This window comes from Lepisma saccharinum, chromosome 7, assembly GCF_977018435.1.
Source record: "Lepisma saccharinum chromosome 7, izLepSacc3.1, whole genome shotgun sequence".
NCBI classification, from domain to species: Eukaryota; Metazoa; Arthropoda; class Insecta; order Zygentoma; family Lepismatidae; genus Lepisma; species Lepisma saccharinum.
Genome location: NC_139235.1, coordinates 49,839,251 through 49,860,658, shown reverse-complemented (window position 1 = coordinate 49,860,658; position 21,408 = coordinate 49,839,251). Strand labels below are relative to the sequence as shown.

At 37.1% G+C, this 21,408-nt stretch overlaps 1 protein-coding gene across 1 annotated transcript in view; it reads right to left on the bottom strand.

Annotated features, from left to right (window-relative positions):
• Positions 1 to 21,408, bottom strand: part of mAChR-A (muscarinic Acetylcholine Receptor, A-type) — a 78,583-nt gene that overhangs the window by 2,118 nt on the left and 55,057 nt on the right. The window lies entirely within an intron of this gene.

Below are 21,408 nucleotides of genomic sequence, written 5' to 3'. Positions count from 1 at the left end.
ACAAAATTATTCCATGTGCGTGGCAACAGTCGGTACCATCATGCATTGTGGAAAAACAGTAAAACAGTGAAATGGCGACGGTGCAGGAAAAGGCAATGTGTGTGTGTTGTTGTTGTGGGAAACACAATCTCCTGTAACTGTTCAGCGTTAGATTTCTATATGTGGGGTTACGAGAAGGACAAGGAAGTTACGGGCTTGATGGAATTGAAGCCCAGGATAGAGGAGCCTGCGTCATCAATCACCGTGGATTTGATTTGCAAAACGTGGAGTGCATTCATCAATACACTTGATATTGTGAAAGCCACTCAGTATGTCCACATAGTGGTTTTTTAATAATGAGAAGTAAGTTAACTAAAGATTATTTCATTCAATGAATGTAATTCCATTTCTGTTGTTTCCGGGAAACGTTTTACAGTAAATATATTTTGATCTGTTATGGGGCGAATAATTTATGAATTCCCTATATTATTGCGGAGCCTGCTTCTCAATCTGCGTTCTGCTGGCAGTCATCACAACTGCTTTGCACAACTTGCCCATTTCCAGACGTCAGTTGTCAAGATAATTATGTGTTATTCAACGATCAATCCTTCAGATCGTAAGTGGTGAAAAGTGTCACCACCATCAACTATAGCTATCAGCAAATAATATCTGTTCTTATATCGCTGTTTCTTCAAAGGTAGATGTTTCGAGGTGTCTACATCGTGGCTTATCGTCAACTGATTCAGTTTCTCGGAACTTGTGCAATGATCGTGCATGTTCCGCATGAGACACGGGTTCCCCGTGCGGATGTCTCTGATTATAATAATTTGCAATATATCAGTACTTATCTTCGTAGACATGAAGATTACCTGGCATTCATTCTCACGGTTAAGAGAGTTCCTAACATCGGTTATAAATCGGTAACATTAATTCCCTCATATCTTATTATTGACTAAATATAGGTTCAAAATGAGATCACAAATTCATTTTATTCATAACTCCTTAAAAAAGGAGTTGAATTCAAGAAGGTGGTCGTCCTCCTCACGTATCCAAAAAATAGCACTAGAAGTAACATATTGGATTGATGCACGAGTTCGTAGCGTTTTTTTCACCGTGGCAAAAGTATTTTATTTGATACTAATTTTAGATGAACAAAAGACATAAATTAATCAGTAATGTATTTTCCTTCATTGTCTATGACTGTCTACCAACGCTGGGGCAGTTTTTCAATTCAACGCCTGAAGAAATCAGCTGATTCGGGGCTAAAAGCGTCGTCTAGCCAAGTGTCAAGAGCATTCTCGTCACCAAAGCAGCTTCCTTGAAGATTGATGGATTGAGAGCTAAAAAGGTAGCAATCCGAGGACGCAAGATCGGGGGAGTAAGGAGAACGTGGAAAAACTACCAAACCAATCTGCTATAAAGCAGCTTTTATCATGTTGGCGGAGTGTGCGTGTGCATTATCGTGTCGCAGCACTTTATGCTGTCTTCCTGGTCTACTCGCTGAGTTGTTTGTTTTCATTTAAAGCATGCGGTATCCTGAACCTTACCCATGAAATGCAAGTGTCGAACGTTGGTTAAATGGTCACAGGTCATCACATTTGCTAATTGTCTTCATTAAAGCTTGACAGCCTTCCTGAACGTGGAGAAACGCTTAATTCAAAAATGCCCTCTTAGTAATGACAAAACCATTACCTTACCCTGCTTTCGCCGTTGGCATTCTCCCCGTACAAGGGACAAATTTTTCGATCCGCCTTCGCTGTCTTTGCCCCTATGTTATACTCAGACAGAGACATATGCCGGAAATGTTTTTCCCCACTGGGCACTTATTGTTCTTTAGCCCATTAATAAAACCGTCTGTCTTCAAATCTGTAAAATTAAATGCGTATTCACAAGCGCAACAATGCCACTCCAATTGATGAACATTAAAGGATAAAGGAACTCCTAACACCGCAGTGCTGCCATACCAAACACAAACGCTACGAACTTATGCATCAAATCCAATAATTCTATCATATCTAATCTTGCCAGGCATAGCCCAATTTGATTTTATGAGAGCGGTAAGCGGATTGTGTCTCGCCCTGTACTGCATTGCATATGAATGTAATGTTAAAATAGGGCAGTTGCTGTTTGATATGCCAATTTCGATCTTAACAAATGCAATAACAAGAGAATTTGGGGAACTAATTTATGTGATGAAATAAATTATTAATTTTGTAGTGTATATTATATTATATACAGAATGTCCACAAAGTCTCTTTACAACTTTGAACCTTTGACATTGCCGCTTTTTGTTTCATGTTGTGACGGTCCTGTGGATCCTCACAATATAATTAATTATATGTTTATTGAAATTATTAATTTCATATTATACAAATCACTTTATATTAACGGTTCAAAAAAATGTATAATAATTACTTTGTACTAAACTAACTAACTAACTCTCTAGCCTTCTTAAACCCGAAGGTTCATGGCTGCAGCAACACAGGCCTTCCATCTGTCCCTATCTTGAGCAAGATCTATATACTCTTTTCCATCCCTACCGATTTCCCTTAGGTCCATCTCGACGTTGTCCCTCTATCTTCGTCTTGGCCTTCCTACAGGTCTCTTACCATCAGGTTTCCCAACAAGAATCCTGTAAACTCCTCTTTCCTCTCCCATTCGTGCCACATGGCCTGCCCACCTAAGTCTTCTTGATTTAATTATTCTAATAATGTCTGGACATGAATACAAATTATGTAGTTCTAAATCATGTAACCTTCTCCACTCACCTGTCTCCTCATCCCTTTTAGGTCCAAATATTTTCCTAAGGATCCTATTTTCAAATACTCTCAATTTATGTTCCTCTTTCAATGTAAGGGACCAAGTTTCACACCCATATAATACTACAGGCAAAATTACGGTTTTGTATATTTTAACTTTTAGTTTCTTAGATATTAAACGAGAAGACAAAAGTTTATGAAGAGAGAAGTAACATGCATTTCCTGAATTAAGCCTACTTTTTATTTCCTCTTTAATATAATTTTCATTTGTTAATATTACTCCTAAGTATTTGAATTTGGAAACTGGTTCAAACGAGTTGTTATCAATAATTAAATTTTGATTATTACCTAACACTTGTTTTCGGCCTGTAAGCATATATTTAGTTTTCTCTTTGTTAACTTCCAAACCTATCTCTTTAGCAGTTTTGAAAAATATTTCAGCATTATTCTTAATTGTATTCACATCATCCCCCAGTAAGTCTACATCATCTGCATATGCTAACAACTGAGTCACACCATTTAATTTTAGTCCTTCTTTAGTTTCGTTTACCTTCCTAACAGCATATTCTAAGGCAAAATTAAACAGCAATGGAGATAATGCATCTCCTTGTTTTAACCCATCATGAATTGTAAATTTGTCAGACATATTAATACCCACACGAATTTTACTTTCTGTTTCACTGGTGCATATTTTTATCATACTAACAAGCTTCTTAGGTATTCCAAACTCTACTAATATATTATATAATTTATCTCTTTTGACCGAATCATATGCTTTTTTGAAATCAATGAATAGCTGATGGACATTTTGATTATATTCCCACTTTTTTTCAAGTGTCTGTCTGATGTGAAAAATTTGATCTGTAGTTGATCTGTTGCGTTTAAATCCACATTGATAATCACCTATAATTTCATTAGCATATGGGGTTAGTCTTGTTAAAAGAATGTTAGATAATATTTTATATGTTGTTGAGAGTAGAGAAATTCCACGGTAATTATTGCAGTTCATTTTATCACCTTTTTTAAACACAGGAACAATTATGGATTCTTTCCACTGTTGAGGGATTTCTTCTTTATTCCATATTAAACAAATTAATTTATGAATTTGACATATTAATGAATTTCCACCATATTTAATTAACTCAGCTGGTATTAAATCAATGCCAGGTGCTTTGTTATTCTTTAGCCTTTTAATAGCATCTTTAATTTCAGTCAAGTTAGGTTCTGGAACTAAAGGTTCTGCTGTGTGCACTTCATTTACTTCTGATTTATCTCCTACATGAACATTTAAAAGGTCATTAAAGTAGTTCTTCCATCTATTTAGAATATCGCTTGGGTCAGCTAGAAAATCACCGTCTTTATCTTTTATCAAGTTTACTTTAGGTTGCCACCCCTTTCTAAACTCATTTACACCTTTATATAAATCTCGGATATTTTTATTTTTGCTGTTTGTTTCAATTTCGTTAATTTTGCTTTTCAAGTAATCTCTTTTTTTACTTCTAAACGTGCGGTTAACTTCTCGCTTTATTCTATTATAATTGTTTAGATTTGTATAATCAGAGTTATTTAACCACCTAAGTCTAGCCTGATTTCTTATTTCTATTAGATTATGACATTCATTATCAAACCATGGCTTACTTTTTCTCGGTTTATGGTATCCTATACTTTCTTTAGCTGCTGATTCTATTGCATTACGTATGTGCTCCCAATTCTTATTTACGTCTGTTTCATTTATATTTTCATCATCATTTAAATCCTGCAAAACATCAAATCTATTTGACAGTTTAATTTGGTAATCTTTCTTAATTCTTTCATCAGTAAACTTTCCTGTATCAAATTTTAGAACTTTTAGATTTTGTTGCTTATGATTTATCACTGAGAGTATTTCTCTTAATTTAGCAATTAATAAATAATGGTCACTGGCACAGTCAGCACCTCTATGTGTACGAATGTCAATTATACTAGTATGCCTTCTCTTATCAATGAGAATATGATCTATATGAGTTTTACCATCTGGAGAAGACCAGGTATATTTATGGATATCTTTATGTTTAAAAGTGGTACTTTTCACAATTAAATTCTTTGAGGTTGCAAAAGTAATCAATCTTATACCATTATCATTACTTAATTCATGAAGACTTTCTTTACCAATGGTGGGTTTAAATGTCTCTTCTTTGCCAATCTGTGCATTACAATCACCTAACAGAATTTTCATATCATACTGAGAAAATTTATCAAAGACCTGTTCTAACTCTGTATAAAAATCATCTTTAGTATTATCATCTTTATCTTCCGTTGGTGCATGTATGTTTATTAAAATAATTTTACACCACCTACCCTGTAAAACTGCATATGATATCCTATCATTAATAAATTCTACTGTTTTAAGAGCTGAGATAATTCTATTATTTTTGAAAAAGCCTGTTCCAAAATTATGATTTTCAGTACCACCATAGAAAAAAGTATAATTTTTAGTTTTACAATTCCCTTCTCCTGGCCACCTAACTTCCTGGACAGCTACTACATCTAATTTATACTTGACTATCTCATTAACTGTACACTGAAATGCCCCAGGCCGGTAAAGGCTCAGAACATTCCAGGTGCCTAATTTAATATCCTTATTCCTAACGTAGATCTTATCCTTAGTCCAGGGACCTCCCAAAGTAGTCCCCACCCGGAGATCCGAACGGGGGACTATTTTACCTCCGGAATATTTTACCTTGGGAACATCCATGGCCTTATATTGCTGATTCTTGACATGGCTTTTTACAGTGCAGAGTTGTCAGCTCTACGCCTAACCCCCAATATGAATGGAGGAACTACTACAGAAGACAAACACAAACATATTAGACAGCACAACTACTACACAAGACACACACAAACACAACACAACTATAACACAATATAAACACAAACACACCACAACTACTACACAAGACAAACACAAACAAATTAAAAGACAGTTTGTAATCTAATCTAAACAAATTAGACAGCACAGCTACTACCCAAAACAAACATACTAGACAGCACAACTACTACACAAACATACTAGACAGCACAACTACATTTGTTTTCTCCTCTCCCACTCCCAGCAGACGAAAATTTTCTCTTCCCTTGCTGTCGTATTTAACTATAATTTCCCCCTTTTGCTTCATCTACCGATACCAGCCGATACTTTTCCGTCATTATGGTCTATCACAGGTTCGCGCAAAAATGCCGCGAGACACTTTCACTTTCCTTAATCCTACTTATATTAAAAAGGAGTACAATGTCAACGTAGAAAAATCACTCCAGATTTTTACTCAGACGATACCCATTTATATTTCTCAGATCATTACGTTTCGTTGGAACATAAGCTTCAGCCACTTAGATTTGACTTGAACAATGTCAGTAACTTGTGTGTATCTAAATGGTTGTGGGTATGGAATTATTAAAGCATACCCTAAGATTCCTAAAAGACATATTCAATTTTGATAGTCCAGTAACTAAAAATCTGAAGGAATAAAATAATGTTTTTCAGGGTAGAGAAAAACTGTAGGAATATTTAGCTACTTTCCTGTAACAGCAATTTTCAGACTACTGGAACCTCAAAAGTTCAGGAGACCAAAGTGAAAAACTTAAAATGTGGGAACATTTTATAGCAGTTTGCGACACCGGGACCATGAAGGTTGAATCCATAATGCAAGAAAATTTAAAATCGGGGAACATAAAATTGAAGTTCCACTATATATCACATTCCCATACATTCAGATCCCTCTATACATCCTAAGGTGGCATATCCTTTGTAAAAGAGGAAAGAACAAATGAAATGTCTTAAGGCAAACCACATACTTCATTTAAAATGTAGACTTTCCCAGTGGCAGCCGGTGGCAAGTATGATGGGTAGTGCAAACGTGATCAAGAAATCGAAAAAAAAACAAAAAAACTCCGCCCCCTACTTGAGGTTGCTCCACTGGCTAAGATGTTTATCCTTGTTTGGTAACGTGGAAAACAGTGTGTTTTTAAGTAATAACACACTAATACGATTCATCTTTACTCACTAACCTATCTTTATACACTACAGGACATTTTACTAAAAACACAATTACAAGAGGAAGGGAAAACAAATCTTCTCACCTTCTCCCCCCTTCCCATGCACACGTATTCCAACTGGATGTTGAAAATTTTCTAGACACTTGATGTAAAAAGAAATTGTCGAAATGCTAAAGGAAACTCGCATCATCATAGATTTTTTTACTTTTTATATTTTTAAAAAGTCTGGATGGCCCTCTAGGCGCATCTATCTATTATCAAAATGTTCATTTAACTTTGGAAAAATACTAGGTTCGTTTCTCCAAAAGTTGGGAGAAAAGTAGATAGTACCTTTTCCACGAATTACTTCCCCAACGGGTCTTACAAATCAGTTGTATTTAGCGACCCATCTCTGAAGATGGCAACTGTGTCAACACTGCGAAAGTTCACTTGCTGTGCAAAGCGAAAAGGGGCACGGCTGGTGTCTTATGGGCTAACCCAATTGGCTAACACCGCCACCTTCTTCCCGGCTCATGGTGGAAATGTTACTCGCTGAGACTTCTCCAACCCTCTGCATGTGTTTCAACTTGGTTAGGCCAGCTCTTGCGTGGTGCGGATCGCTGCCTCGCTGAGGGTACGAAACAGCTGGCGATGCAGTGAGGAGGTTGGGGCGGTTCATATCTAGTCTGTGGTTGGGGCGGTCATCACGTCAGCTTGACCGATTGCAAGATTCGAATCTCCTTGTCTGTAAACTATCAATGTATTAATTTAACAATACTTGCATTTCTTCTGAGGGTAGTGCCATGGCATGGCGGCACTCCCCCTGGAGCTGCCGCTGGACTTTCCATACTAGCATACTAATGCAGAATGTAAATCCTGTGGAAACTAGTTATTTCACTTCTGACACATGTTGTTTTAACAATTTCAACTATCAATGTGATTAACTTATTTTCAAAAGGTTCTCATGATTAGTTAATTTATTTCATCCATGAATCACATGTTTGCATTTACATTCTTCGGATATGTAAATTTGTGTTGATATGTTGACCAGGAAAGCTTCAAAAATCACTCTGCCTAATAGTGGTGACAGTAAAAATATTGTAAATACCAAAATATGCCAGAAGTGGAATACATGTAAAATTTGAATTTGCAATATACCTAAGCAGTATTAAATGATAAATGGAATCCTCCTTTGTTGATGTACTTGTATGTATTGTACTTGTATAACCTTGAATATATATATTTTAGTATGAGAACACTCTTAAGTGCATATGAATTTATGTAAATTTGCATGTAATTATTTTATAGTGCCTGGCTTCCTCAGTGCAAACCAAAGAACTCATTGCAATCCTCTTGGTAAAATAAGATTCTGCACTTCCTCCAACATTGAAAATTCAAAATGCTTGTGGCTTAAAGAAGCAGCTGTAACATATGGAGTGGAGCCAGAGCTGGTCTGCTTCCAAATGGATTCAGATGAATGTTTAAAGGCAGTTGAGAAAGATGAGGTCGATCTTGTAGCAGTCACTGCAGATCAGGAATATGCTGCCAGGAAGTAAGTTAAGTTCATGTGGCTTAAACACAGTAGGTTTCAAATAATGATTTTTGTTATTTGGAGAGAATAAATGAAAATATGTGTAGGTATCCACATACTTGTAAAGATCCTTTAACATGATTCGGTGTGTTCAGTTTGTTCCTTGTATGCAATATACTTTCTTCATTTCAAAGATTTGATTGATATACTGTAGCATTCAGTTTGTGTGCTCTATAAATTCTGTTGCGTGATTATTCTTAGTTGCAACCTATTCACAAAATCTCAATTGGAAAAGACCCACCCCTCCTCTCTAGGTTATAAAGGAAACAAATGTATTCTCTGGAATCAATTTTACCATATCTGTAGGTTGCTTGCGTATTATTCTAGGAATTAATCTGACCCAAGTAATTGTTCATATGTAAAATATTTCCTTCGAAATTTTTTAGTTTTATAAACAGTCAAATGGTGAAAGAGCAGTCACAAAAGCTTTCTTTTCCAAGTTAAGCAAGCACAAAAGTCATGAAGCTTTTGTGCATTATTAAAATTTTCATACAAGTTTCAGATAAATTTGCTAGACTTTGGGCATTACACTAAACAAGTTTAAATTTGTCCTGAAATAGTTTTAGAACATCGGTGACATGAACTTCATATGTGTCAATATATTAATTTTGAAAAAGTATAATATTGACAGTATGGACATACTCAGTGTCAAGAGTGTTAAAATAACGAAAGTGGAAAAAACATTTAAAGAAAATGTAAACATTAAGCAGTATATCTATAATATTGACTTACATTCTCATTCTCAACGATCCTCTTCCTCTTTACATAAAGTGTGATCAGGTTAAGCTGAATCAAGTGGACTTTACGCTTTCTTTTGAAAGCAGAAAACTACTACACACAGAAGCATGGTTTCATACAGGAATCAGTTTCCTCAAGTCTCCATAGGCATTCAGACAAGCACAGGGAGGTATCAGATACAATTTGGTCATCAGCCTTGACTTGATCTAAGACAAATCTGCTCCTTTGGAGTTTTAAAGGTTTGAATACATGAGTGACAAGCCTGGGGGCAAACAGGGTCCATAAACAGTCATGTTTACATGAGCCTAAGTTATACTTTCTACGTATAGAGCCAAACTGTTTCTTTAAAAAGTTTCATGCTACATACCACTTGATCTCTTTAAGGGGCAGCAGATCACTTGACACATGGTAAATGCCAATCAGTTAATTGTTAGTAAATCAAAAAACATATTCATAAATTTCTAATCAAAAGTACCGTAAAAAGCAGAAAACTTTTATTTATATTTGTAACCTTTATGCATCTGCGGATAAATGTAGTGAGTTTGCAAGTCTTAATGTCTTAATATGTAATTTCTTTTTCACTGCAGTCACCTTGAATAACACATTTATTAAGGAGGTCAATGAACCTTTCAGGTTCTTTAAGAACCATTTCTAATTTTATATCAGATCGGTAGAATATCGGTTATCGGTATCGGTAAATTTTATATCGGTACTTAATCAGTATCGGCCAAAATTTCATATCGTCCCATCCCTAAATTATAATGATATATCAACTCAAATTACAAATTATAGTACAATATACAGTGGAACTCCAATCTTATGTTCTTGAACATCACATTTTCCTGCATTATACATTCAATCCTCAATGGTGCCGACACAGCAAAATGTTACAAAATGTTTCCATATTTTACATTTAACCACATTGTAAGTTTTTTTTTACCTTAATCTCCTGAAAAATGTAAAATCAGAGTTTCACTGTAATTGTTGTTGGAATACAAACTTCAACAACCATAGAGGAAACTACAGACATAAGGAAACGTGGAAATGCCAGTAAACTTATTTGCATCCTTCATAGGATGCAATACAAACATTTGCCTGAAGCAACTAAGGAAAATCACATCTGAAGCTAAAGTCAGGATGGTATAACGAATACTGTTACAAATACCTTTAATTTTGGACTGTATTTATTTTTACGATGTTTTTATTTTTATTTTAAAATCCAGGTTAAAAAGGAGTAGGTTAAAAGGATTAAGGATAGGAGGCAAAAGGTTGGATGTCTCTGCAGACCTGGAAAAAAATTAATGAGCTAAAAATAATTAAGGAGGCAATGAACTGAAGCAGGACAAGGGCAAGGAAGGCAGTATTGCAAACAAAGGATCGAGAAGTAAAGAGTAGTGTTCATAGGGATCAAAGAAATTGGGTAGACAATCTGTCCCAAGAGGCGGAAGAAAGCAGCAAAAAAGATAAATCTTAAAGAACTATACAACATCACAAAAGTTCTGTCAAGGAAACAGATGCAAAGAAATCGACGAGTAAGAAGTAAAGATGGTATCCTCCTTACGAATATTGAGGACCAACTGAAACGGAAGAAGCACTTCTCTGTAATCCTTAATCGCTCTGTGGATGTTCAGATAGACCACATGGGGAAGAGGAAAATGATAATGATGGTGATGTTGACTACAGGTAAGAATTAGGACTGATTTTCCAACAGTAGGAGAAATTAAACAGGCTCTGAAAGAGATATGTAATGGTAAAGCAGCAGGTATTGACAACATACCATTGGATGTGATGAAAAGTGACATAAACACCACAGCAAATATGTTGCAGCCCTTATTTGATTTGATGTCCACTTTATGCACAGTAAGGCTAATCGGGACTCGACATACAGTTTAAAGTGGGATCCGAACCACTTGTCCCTCCACCGGGTATCGAACTCGGGATCCCTTGATGACAAAGCGACAATGCTACCACTGCGCCATCGAGGAGGCCCCCTCAGGGGCACCGACTTGTCAAAATTATTCGGGGGGCTCTGATCATTGAAATAAATTAAGTCTTTTAATTTTTGGCCTCAGTGTTCGAAATCTCATAAAAGCCCATGAATTCCTCAAAAATATCAAAATTTTTATTCACAGTTCTAATGCAGAATATTAATTGTCCACAGATGGATATGTCACAAGTTTCGTCAACTATAATAGCAAAATATTCCAGATTTTTAATATCTGCTACCACGGAGCGCAAAACAGATCTCCCTAATATATCAATGATCTCGTTCTGAATGTCATGTTAGAGCCATTTATAGCCCAAACGTCCCATCCACTACCCTAGTTCATGCATATCGTCTTTTGAAACTGTACAATTACTTTGTACAACGTTAATTATGTTTTATGTTATTAATTGTACTATACGCTGTATAAACGAGATATTTGGAATTCTAACGTTGCTATAGCAACGAGAATCAATAGTCATTATGTGGTAATATGTGTGACAAAAAAATGGAAATATAGGGAATAGTGAACTGCATATTGCTCAGTTATTTCACTAATAGAATAGACCCATAGAAGTTGTATCTTCACCTTCGCGTTTTAGTTTCAAATATTTATGAACGAAATGTAATCGTGCAAATGATTGACTTGTGAACGTCACAGTATAATGATTGAGTTGTGAACGTCACAAGGTGCCCCACTGATTACGCATAGCGGAAGAGAAGGGGATAAAATCGAGTGAGCAAAGCGAAGCAGTACACGCTGCTGCAAAGGCTGGTAACTGCAGTATCTTTCCCCTTCCACAAAATCCTTTTACCTCTCACTGTTCATTGGTGGAGCCGTCTCGCGTCAATACTTGCGCAGAGACATGTTATCCTTCACTTGCTCCAGAGAATATAACCACAGACAAGTTAATAGGCTGATATTTACCCCAGGTAGCAAACCATCTTCACCGAAATGCAATTCCCCTATCAACTTGTCTGTGATATGACTTTGGAAAATATTCTTGGCGCCGTTGAGGACTGGTAGAGATGTGCGTGCGCCTTGTATGCTGACAACAAACATGGCACTGACTAAACGAAGGTTGCATACCTACAGGCGTTTCTGAGTTAAATTTAAAAAAACAACAACTAATGACGTGTTCATGGTACAGTGTCTCTCAAAAGCTTTATGACAACGACATTTTAAACTAGGCAACCCAATTTACACAAGCCGTTGGTGGGTTGCGTGCAGAGTTAGGATCAATTTCAGGGTTGCCACATGCACAATAGATATTTATAAAATACGCGAAAGAAATATAAACAAGTATTATTGTATAAAATCATTAAAAATATCACAATTATATTGCAAATGACAAAATTCTTTCTGAAAGAAAAAAATAGGTTTTCTAGTATTTCATCGCTAGTGAGTCTACAGTAAGGAAAAGAGGTGAGTGGGAACGAAAGGTTACAAGGGAGATGAGAAACAGAAAGCGAGAGGAGAAGAGGAAAAGTGGAGGAGAAAAGAAAGAGAGGATAGACGAGGACAGGAGATGTAGTGAAGAGAATGGAAAAAGATTCGAGGAGAGATGAGGAAAAAAGAAGAAAGAAGAGAGAAGAGGAGGAATACGAGACGAGAAGAGAGCGATGGAGAAGAGTGGGATGGAGATAAGATGCGAGAAAAGTAGGGAAGGCGATACGAGATAAAAGCAGAACAGAAAGAGGGGAGAGAAGAAGGAGAAGGAACTGGAGAGAAGAAGTAGTTGCAGAAAATATCGTCTGAGCGTCAAGAATGGATGCATTGGTCAAATTATCGACATGAAACAATCAATAACATTTTGAAATGTATTGGAGAATATATTAGATCGGTGCGAAATGCCTTTTGGCTGAGTTCAGAGCAAGATAAACTCTTCCACGTAAGATCTTTGATTTTACCTGCGATTACACCACTAAAAAATGAACGTAATTTTTAATATTTATAAGAATTATTCAATTTTTCTCCACTTCTCGGTTCGTTGAAATGGAGATTTTGTAATTCAATATTTCCCCTCCTCCCATAGTTAATTTCAAACTGAATCATTCCGTTTCGCACTGCGTGGACAATGAACACAATGGGATATGTCTAAAATTTACGAAAATTTTCTTCCACCGGAAGGGTTTGAACCTACGACCATCAGATTGACAGTCCTGAACGGTATCCACTACCCTACAAGCTTTCGCTCCTTTTAAAGCAAGTAGAAGGAGCTGGCCAAAATGTGAAATATAGATGTAACTCTCCTGCATGCAACATGCAAACAAGTATTGTTTGTAACAAAGAAAACGAAAGTAGTACGACTCGGCGAAAACATTTTAATGGAGACCTGCACATGGTGAGAACTTTTCATTCTATATTTGCGGAGGAATTCTTGCATTGAACTCGAGTGGGAAAAGGGGTAAAATTAGCATGTCCTGAATTGCCACACATACAAATAGTTATATAATTAATATTTGTCAATGTCTTTGAAGCAGTACACAATTATCGTTAGAGTATCATAATCCACGATCTTATATATAAAAATTTCCCGTTGAACGTGTGTCAATTCATTTATTTGTTTACTATTTTTTTTATAAATTCCATATGCAGAACAATGTAGCCACTATATACTGCTATTACAAATAATGTTACCATGCTCTTGTTTAATGGAAGGGAGTTTTTTTTAAGGAACATCTAGTATGGAGGATCGAACGTTTTGCAAGTCTTGTGTGCAGTACAGTCTTATGAAATATATTTGCTGTTGCGTAAGGTAACACGAAATAATTACACCGTGTGCGAACTACCAAATCTGCGCAACGTTATACGTAAACAGGCTGAAAATTTTATTAATAAAATCATCTCACATTTGACAGTTTTAGTCAAGAGAGACTCGTGGGACACTGTGTTAAGGTGCTGGACTAAATCCTTCTTATTTTTCTTCCTCGAAGAACAACAATTTGTAAGGAAAAGCAACAGTTATGCTCTTTCTTATTTCTTTTAAATTATTACACATTCCTTTAATTGGGTTAAAATTAAATAAGAATATTGCTTGCATTTCTGTCATTGACGTAGACCAGGCACGTACGCAGGATTTATTTGAGGGAGGGGCCAGACCCAATTATATTACAAAATAGTTCAAATAGTGCGAGCGCCATTAAAAAGTCATGATAATTCTAGGTTTAGAAAATAATATATTTATAAATTAAATGTTGCGTACTTAGAATTATTCATACAATAAAGAACATGTCTAATTGTGAGTTTACAAAAAAACAATAATAAAGAGACATTTTCGCATCACGATTGCAGTTCGAAAAAGTCGGGACATGGATTGAAAGTAACGCACTGTCCTGACTAAATCGGTGAATCGGACGTCTGGTAGCCTTGCATCAATGATTATAAAACTAAAACCACCCAATATTGCAGCTTGAAGACTTTTGCGCAAGAAACAGATTCATTTATGCAAGAGCAAAGTTGAAATTTTTACACATTTCAAAAATCGACGATGTTATTTTCGTATTTATTTATTTATAGGTTCACATTTAAATATTTTAGGGTTCAAGGGGGGAGCATGGCCCACATGGCCCCTCCCCTGGGTACTGACCTTACGTAGACAGTGGAAGAGAAATTTTGGAGAACCTTTCTATTAAATTTCGTATTTACATTCACCTTATGCTCAGATAGGTTAAACCGTTTATTGACAATCGTGAACTTTTCGTTTAATAGATAATATTTGGTTTTAAACGACGGGTGAACATTGGTCGAATTTCCTTTCTTGCTCTTTTGAGAGAATATATACTTCTACAATAGCAATCGCGTTCGGAAACGGTGGAAAAAAATGACTTGGTTTTCAAAGGCAAACAAGCTTGGTAGCGTAGCTTGCTCGCGTTCAAAGTTACTCACTCACGCTAATCAAGGTCGCTTCTTATCGCAAAACACAGTGCTTCGATGCACAGTGTCTGCACCCAGCACGTTACAAGTGACCAGAGTCGAATTTTAAAGAGAATCTGAACAATGGTAGATTTCATCAGAGGCGGCTAGGTAGGCACCAGCTCAGCATGCAATAGTTTAAGTGATAATTCCTGACAAACAAAAAACCGTATTGAATAATTATTGGGATATACGCTCCTTTTTAACAATGTAAGCTCGAAGACAATCTGTATTCCATTTATTTATATTGGCAACTTGGTCAACCGGAGGTTATTTTATCGCCTTCGATAATCGAATTGTCTGATCGATTATTTTTTGTTTACCCAGGAACATGCCCCATAGGAGATTTCCGAGACCGGGTTACGCTACTCACTCGTAGCTCCCCAATTTCTTAAAGATGGTGGGTTGCTACCGGTCCCATACAAAGGCCGAGAACCTAGGGAGTGAGCATAGGCGGACTCGAATCCATGCCGTCCTGCAGTCGGAGTCCAAAGCACAGTTTAAAAGCAAACGACATTTTAAACTAGGCAACCCAATTTACACAAGCCGTTGGTGGGTTGCGTGGAGAGTTAGGATCAATTTCAGGGTTGCCACATGCACAATAGATATTTATAAAATACGCGAAAGAAATATAAACAAGTATTATTGTATAAAATTATTAAAAATATCACTATTATATTGCAAATGACAAAATTCTTTCTGAAAGAAAAAAATAGGTTTTCTAGTATTTCATCGCTAGTGAGTCTACAGTAAGGAAAAGAGGTGAGAGGGAGCGAAAGGTTACAAGGGAGAGGAGAAAGAGAAAGCGAAAGGAGAAGAGGAAATGTGGAGGAGAGAAGAAAGAGAGGATAGACGAGGAGAGGAGATGTAGTGAAGAGAATGGAAAAAGATTCGAGGAGAGATGAGGAAAAAAGAAGAAAGAGGAGAGAAGAGGAGGAATACGAGACGAGAAGAGAGGAGGAGACGAGAAGAGGGAAGTGGAGAGTAGAGTAAAGGAGAGAAAAAGAGAAGAACGAAAAAATAGAGAATAGTGCAGTGGAGTCGGAAATCTAAGACAGGAAAGGAGATAAGAGGAGTGGAGAAGAGTGGGATGGAGATAAGATGCGAGAAAAGTAGGGAAGGCGATACGAGATAAAAGCAGAACAGAAAGAGGGGAGAGAAGAAGGAGAAGGAACTGGAGAGAAGAGGTAGTTGCAGAAAATATCGTCTGAGCGTCAAGAATGGATGCATTGGTCAAATTATCGACATGAAACATTCAATAACATTTTGAAATGTATTGGAGAATATATTAGATCGGTGCGAAATGCCTTTTGGCTGAGTTCAGACCAAGACAAACTCTTCCACGTAAGATCTTTGATTTTACCTGCGATTACACCACTAAAAAAATGAACGTAATTTTTAATATTTATATAGAATTATTCAATTTTTCTCCACTTCTCGGTTCGTTAAAATGGAGATTTTGTAATTCAATATTTCCCCTCCTCCCATAGTTAATTTCAAACTGAATCATTCCGTTTCGCACTGCGTGGACAATGAACACAATGGGATATGTCTAAAATTTACGAAAATTTTCTTCCACCGGAAGGGTTTGAACCTACGACCATCAGATTGACAGTCCTGAACGGTACCCACTACCCTACAAGCTTTCGCTCCTTTTAAAGCAAGTAGAAGGAGCTGGCCAAAATGTGAAATATAGATGTAACTCTCCTGCATGTAACGTGCAAACAAGTATTGTTTGTAACAAAGAAAACGAAAGTAGTACGACTCGGCGAAAACATTTTAATGGAGACTTGCACATGGTGAGAACTTTTCATTCTATATTTGCGGAGGTATCCTTGCATTGAACTCGAGTGGGAAAAGGGGTAAAATTAGCATGTCCTGAATTGCCACGTAGTTATATCATTAATATTTGTCAATGTCTTTGAAGCAGTACACAATTATCGTTAGAGTATCATAATTCACGATCTTATATATAAAAATATCCCGTTGAAAGTGTGTCAATTCATTTATTTGTTTACTTTTTTTTTATAAATTCCATATGCAGAACAATATAGCCACTATATACTGCTATTACAAATAATGTTACCATGCTATTGTTTAATGGAAGGGAGTTTTTTTTTTAAGGAACATCTAGTATGGAGGATCGAACGTGGGACCGTAATGCTTTCAAGAACTGTATCCAATACACTACGCCCTTTGTTTCTCTTGGAGCTACAGTTCCTAATTATTCTGTCGCCTCAATATTGTAAACGTTATCTGCAAGAAAGAAGTTAAATACTCAGATATAGTTCTGTACTTCTAGAATTACTTTATAGACGGTGTTAAAGGCGGAGCTACTGCCGAGCATGCGCACTCGTCTGGCCCCCTCGAACATCCGGTTACGCTTAGGATGCTATGGACGTTAATATGAAAGGGCAAAGTGGAGATTCTTTTACAAGGAAATAGGGTGTCAGCTGTGTAGCATATGGTTGCACAGTTCGATCGGGAACAAATTTATTGAGTCAAGTATCACTTCGTAGGTTTCTGAAGGATGTAGAGAGACGAAACCTGTTGATACAAGCAGAACGAGAAAGGACTGGTGCCCCGAAAGGATTTTTACGACTTGCATTTTGTTACAAGCATGTTGATCGTTTATCTGCGTATTGTGTTGTGGTGAAAAGCACGCCTCTTAGTGAGGTTTCAAACCGAAGCGACACGCAACAGCAGTGGTTCGTACCGAAGTGACAAGCAACACAGGCCCATTTAGTCTATAAATAAGCATTTACCGCTCATGGGAAATCAAGTCTCAGGCGACACAATGCACGCCATTGGGAATCTGAGCGACACGTGCAGCTTGGTGCGTCACTTCGGTTCGAAAAATTTCATTGATCACGGAGGATTCACTTTACTTTAAGTGGCACGGAGATTACACACCGAAGCGACAAGCAACAGCCCCTTTACTCTAAAGGAAACAATTCATCTTGCATACGAGTACAACAGAGCGAGGCGACACGATGTATGGTACTGAGAAAACAAGTCCAGTCCAACCGACACGTAAGGAAGCTTTCAGACTGCAGCGATACGTGTCTCTTGGAAATCAATATTAAAAAATAAACAAAACCTTCCGAACGACAAATTGCAGGTGTCGCTTGTCGCTCGGACTGGGCCGCTTTATCAATACCGTGCATTGTGTTGGCCCGGCCTGTTATTTGCGCAAGCGTGACTGGCGAATGGTTTGCTTTAGATCGAATGCTTCTGTGCGAAATCCCGATATCGCTTGTCACTTAAATCTGAAAACTCTCTTGCTTGAAGTAAATTCGTACAAGTGAAAGTGTCATGCCATATCATAGGTTTTCCCTAAATCGCTCAGGCGGAAAGGCGACAGATTTGTTGGCAAAGATTCACTTAAGCATACTTTATAATATAATAATATCACTTGTTTTATAGAATTATCTTTCTTTCACTTTTCCATTTACAAAATAATTCAATATATTTAAACGTTCGTCGTGTGTGTATATGAGATACTTGTATGTACGTAGATTCTGTAGTACGTAGTGTGCTATACAACTGGCGGCCACAAAGACACATCATATTTTAATAATCTGCTCTGCAGTTGATCATCCGACGGATTCTAGACGTCCACTCCTTCATAGTAAAACTTTAACAAATACCTTTCTTGACTATCGTCGCACAACTGATGAAAACAAGCGCTCATTTCTTACTTCGTATGCCGGTGAAACTGCACTGGCAACAACGGGGACTGGCCTAAACCGAAAGTTCCGGGGGGACCGGGCAAGACCTCACCAATGTTTATGTTTACATTTTTAACACGGTCTATACACATGCATTTGAAATTTAACTCTGAATTTCTTTCTTCGTATTAGTATATCTAAGCTAGTGAATATATTTTATTTGTAATTTTATAACGGTTTCATGAACATCTACGAAATAGTACCTTATAACTTGGAATCTGGTGAATAGATATGAAACGTCTTGAAATTAATTTTCGACCACTAGATTTTGGCAAGGGAATTATGTGTGATCCGTTTCCAGTCATTCATTGCTTAAACAAAAAAATTAAAACTATGTGGAATTTTCATTCTGGGATAAGTTTCTTTACTTGCTACATGTATGCGAACTACACTCTGTCCCACTTATCTCTGGAGCAGGTGAACGAAAACAAGTATCTGAGCAGCGATGAACACGTGAGAGGAATGGGATTGCTTGGAGGGAGGAAAGCCACTTCGGTTACCAGCCTTTCCAGCAGCGTTAACTGATTCGCTCTGTCCACTCGATCCCCTCTCCCCTCTCTCCACTTCTCTTCCGCTATGCGCGGCTTTGCTACAGAGATGCTGCGACAGGGTACAGTTAACTATTTCTCAAAAGGTATCATCTATCTCTGTATGCGACACATTTAATTCTTACTCACATGGAAAAAAAATGTCAATTTGTATTCAGGGGTAGTTTCACAGTTACAAACTATTTTGGCCTTGATGAGAAGTTTAGTGTAAGTAGGCATTTTGTTTATAATTTTGAAATTCAGATCGTCTAAAGTTGAAATCTTCATATTTAGGGCTTGAACTCGTCACCTAAGAGGTTGAAGATCGTCCTCTACTTGGTGCGTGACCTTCTTTATTTTTCTTTCATTATTCATCCTCATCGTCGCGATTAGCCAAAGGTAAAATAAGAAAAGTCCTACTCCGTGAGGGTGCGATCTAAGCAGCTGTGCTTTGGACTCCGACTGCAGGACGGTATGGATTCGAGTCCGCCTATGCTCACTCCCTAGGTTCTCGGCCTGTGTATGGGACCGGTAGCAACCCACCATCTTTAAGAAATTGGGGAGCTACGAGTGAGTAGCGTAACCCGGTCTCGGAAATCTCCTATGGGGCATGTTCCTGGGTAAACAAAAAATAATCGATCAGACAATTCGATTATCGAAGGCGATAAAATAACCTCCGGTTGACCAAGTTGCCAATATAAATAAATGGAATACAGATTGTCTTCGAGCTTACATTGTTAAAAAGGAGCGTATATCCCAATAATTATTCAATACGGTTTTTTGTTTGTCAGGAATTATCACTTAAACTATTGCATGCTGAGCTGGTGCCTACCTAGCCGCCTCTGATGAAATCTACCATTGTTCAGATTCTCTTTAAAATTCGACTCTGGTCACTTGTAACGTGCTGGGTGCAGACACTGTGCATCGAAGCACTGTGTTTTGCGATAAGAAGCGACCTTGATTAGCGTGAGTGAGTAACTTTGAACGCGAGCAAGCTACGCTACCAAGCTTGTTTGCCTTTGAAAACCAAGTCATTTTTTTCCACCGTTTCCGAACGCGATTGCTATTGTAGAAGTATATATTCTCTCAAAAGAGCAAGAAAGGAAATTCGACCAATGTTCACCCGTCGTTTAAAACCAAATATTATCTATTAAACGAAAAGTTCACGATTGTCAATAAACGGTTTAACCTATCTGAGCATAAGGTGAATGTAAATACGAAATTTAATAGAAAGGTTCTCCAAAATTTCTCTTCCACTGTCTACGTAAGGTCAGTACCCAGGGGAGGGGCCATGTGGGCCATGCTCCCCCCTTGAACCCTAAAATATTTAAATGTGAACCTATAAATAAATAAATACGAAAATAACATCGTCGATTTTTGAAATGTGTAAAAATTTCAATTTTGCTCTTGCATAAATGAATCTGTTTCTTGCGCAAAAGTCTTCAAGCTGCAATATTGGGTGGGTTTAGTTTTATAATCATTGATGCAAGGCTACCAGACGTCCGATTCACCGATTTAGTCAGGACAGTGCGTTACTTTCAATCCATGTCCCGACTTTTTCGAACTGCAATCGTGATGCGAAAATGTCTCTTTTTTATTATTGTTTTTTTGTAAACTCACAATTAGACATGTTCTTTATTGTATGAATAATTCTAAGTACGCAACATTTAATTTATAAATATATTATTTTCTAAACCTAGAATTATCATGACTTTTTAATGGCGCTCGAACTATTTGAACTATTTTGTAATATAATTGGGTCTGGCCCCTCCCTCAAATAAATCCTGCGTACGGGCCTGGTCTACGTCAATGACAGAAATGCAAGCAATATTCTTATTTAATTTTAACCCAATTAAAGGAATGTGTAATAATTTAAAAGAAATAAGAAAGAGCATAACTGTTGCTTTTCCTTACAAATTGTTGTTCTTCGAGGAAGAAAAATAAGAAGGATTTAGTCCAGCACCTTAACACAGTGTCCCACGAGTCTCTCTTGACTAAAACTGTCAAATGTGAGATGATTTTATTAATAAAATTTTCAGCCTGTTTACGTATAACGTTGCGCAGATTTGGTAGTTCGCACACGGTGTAATTATTTCGTGTTACCTTACGCAACAGCAAATATATTTCATAAGACTGTACTGCACACAAGACTTGCAAAACGTTCGATCCTCC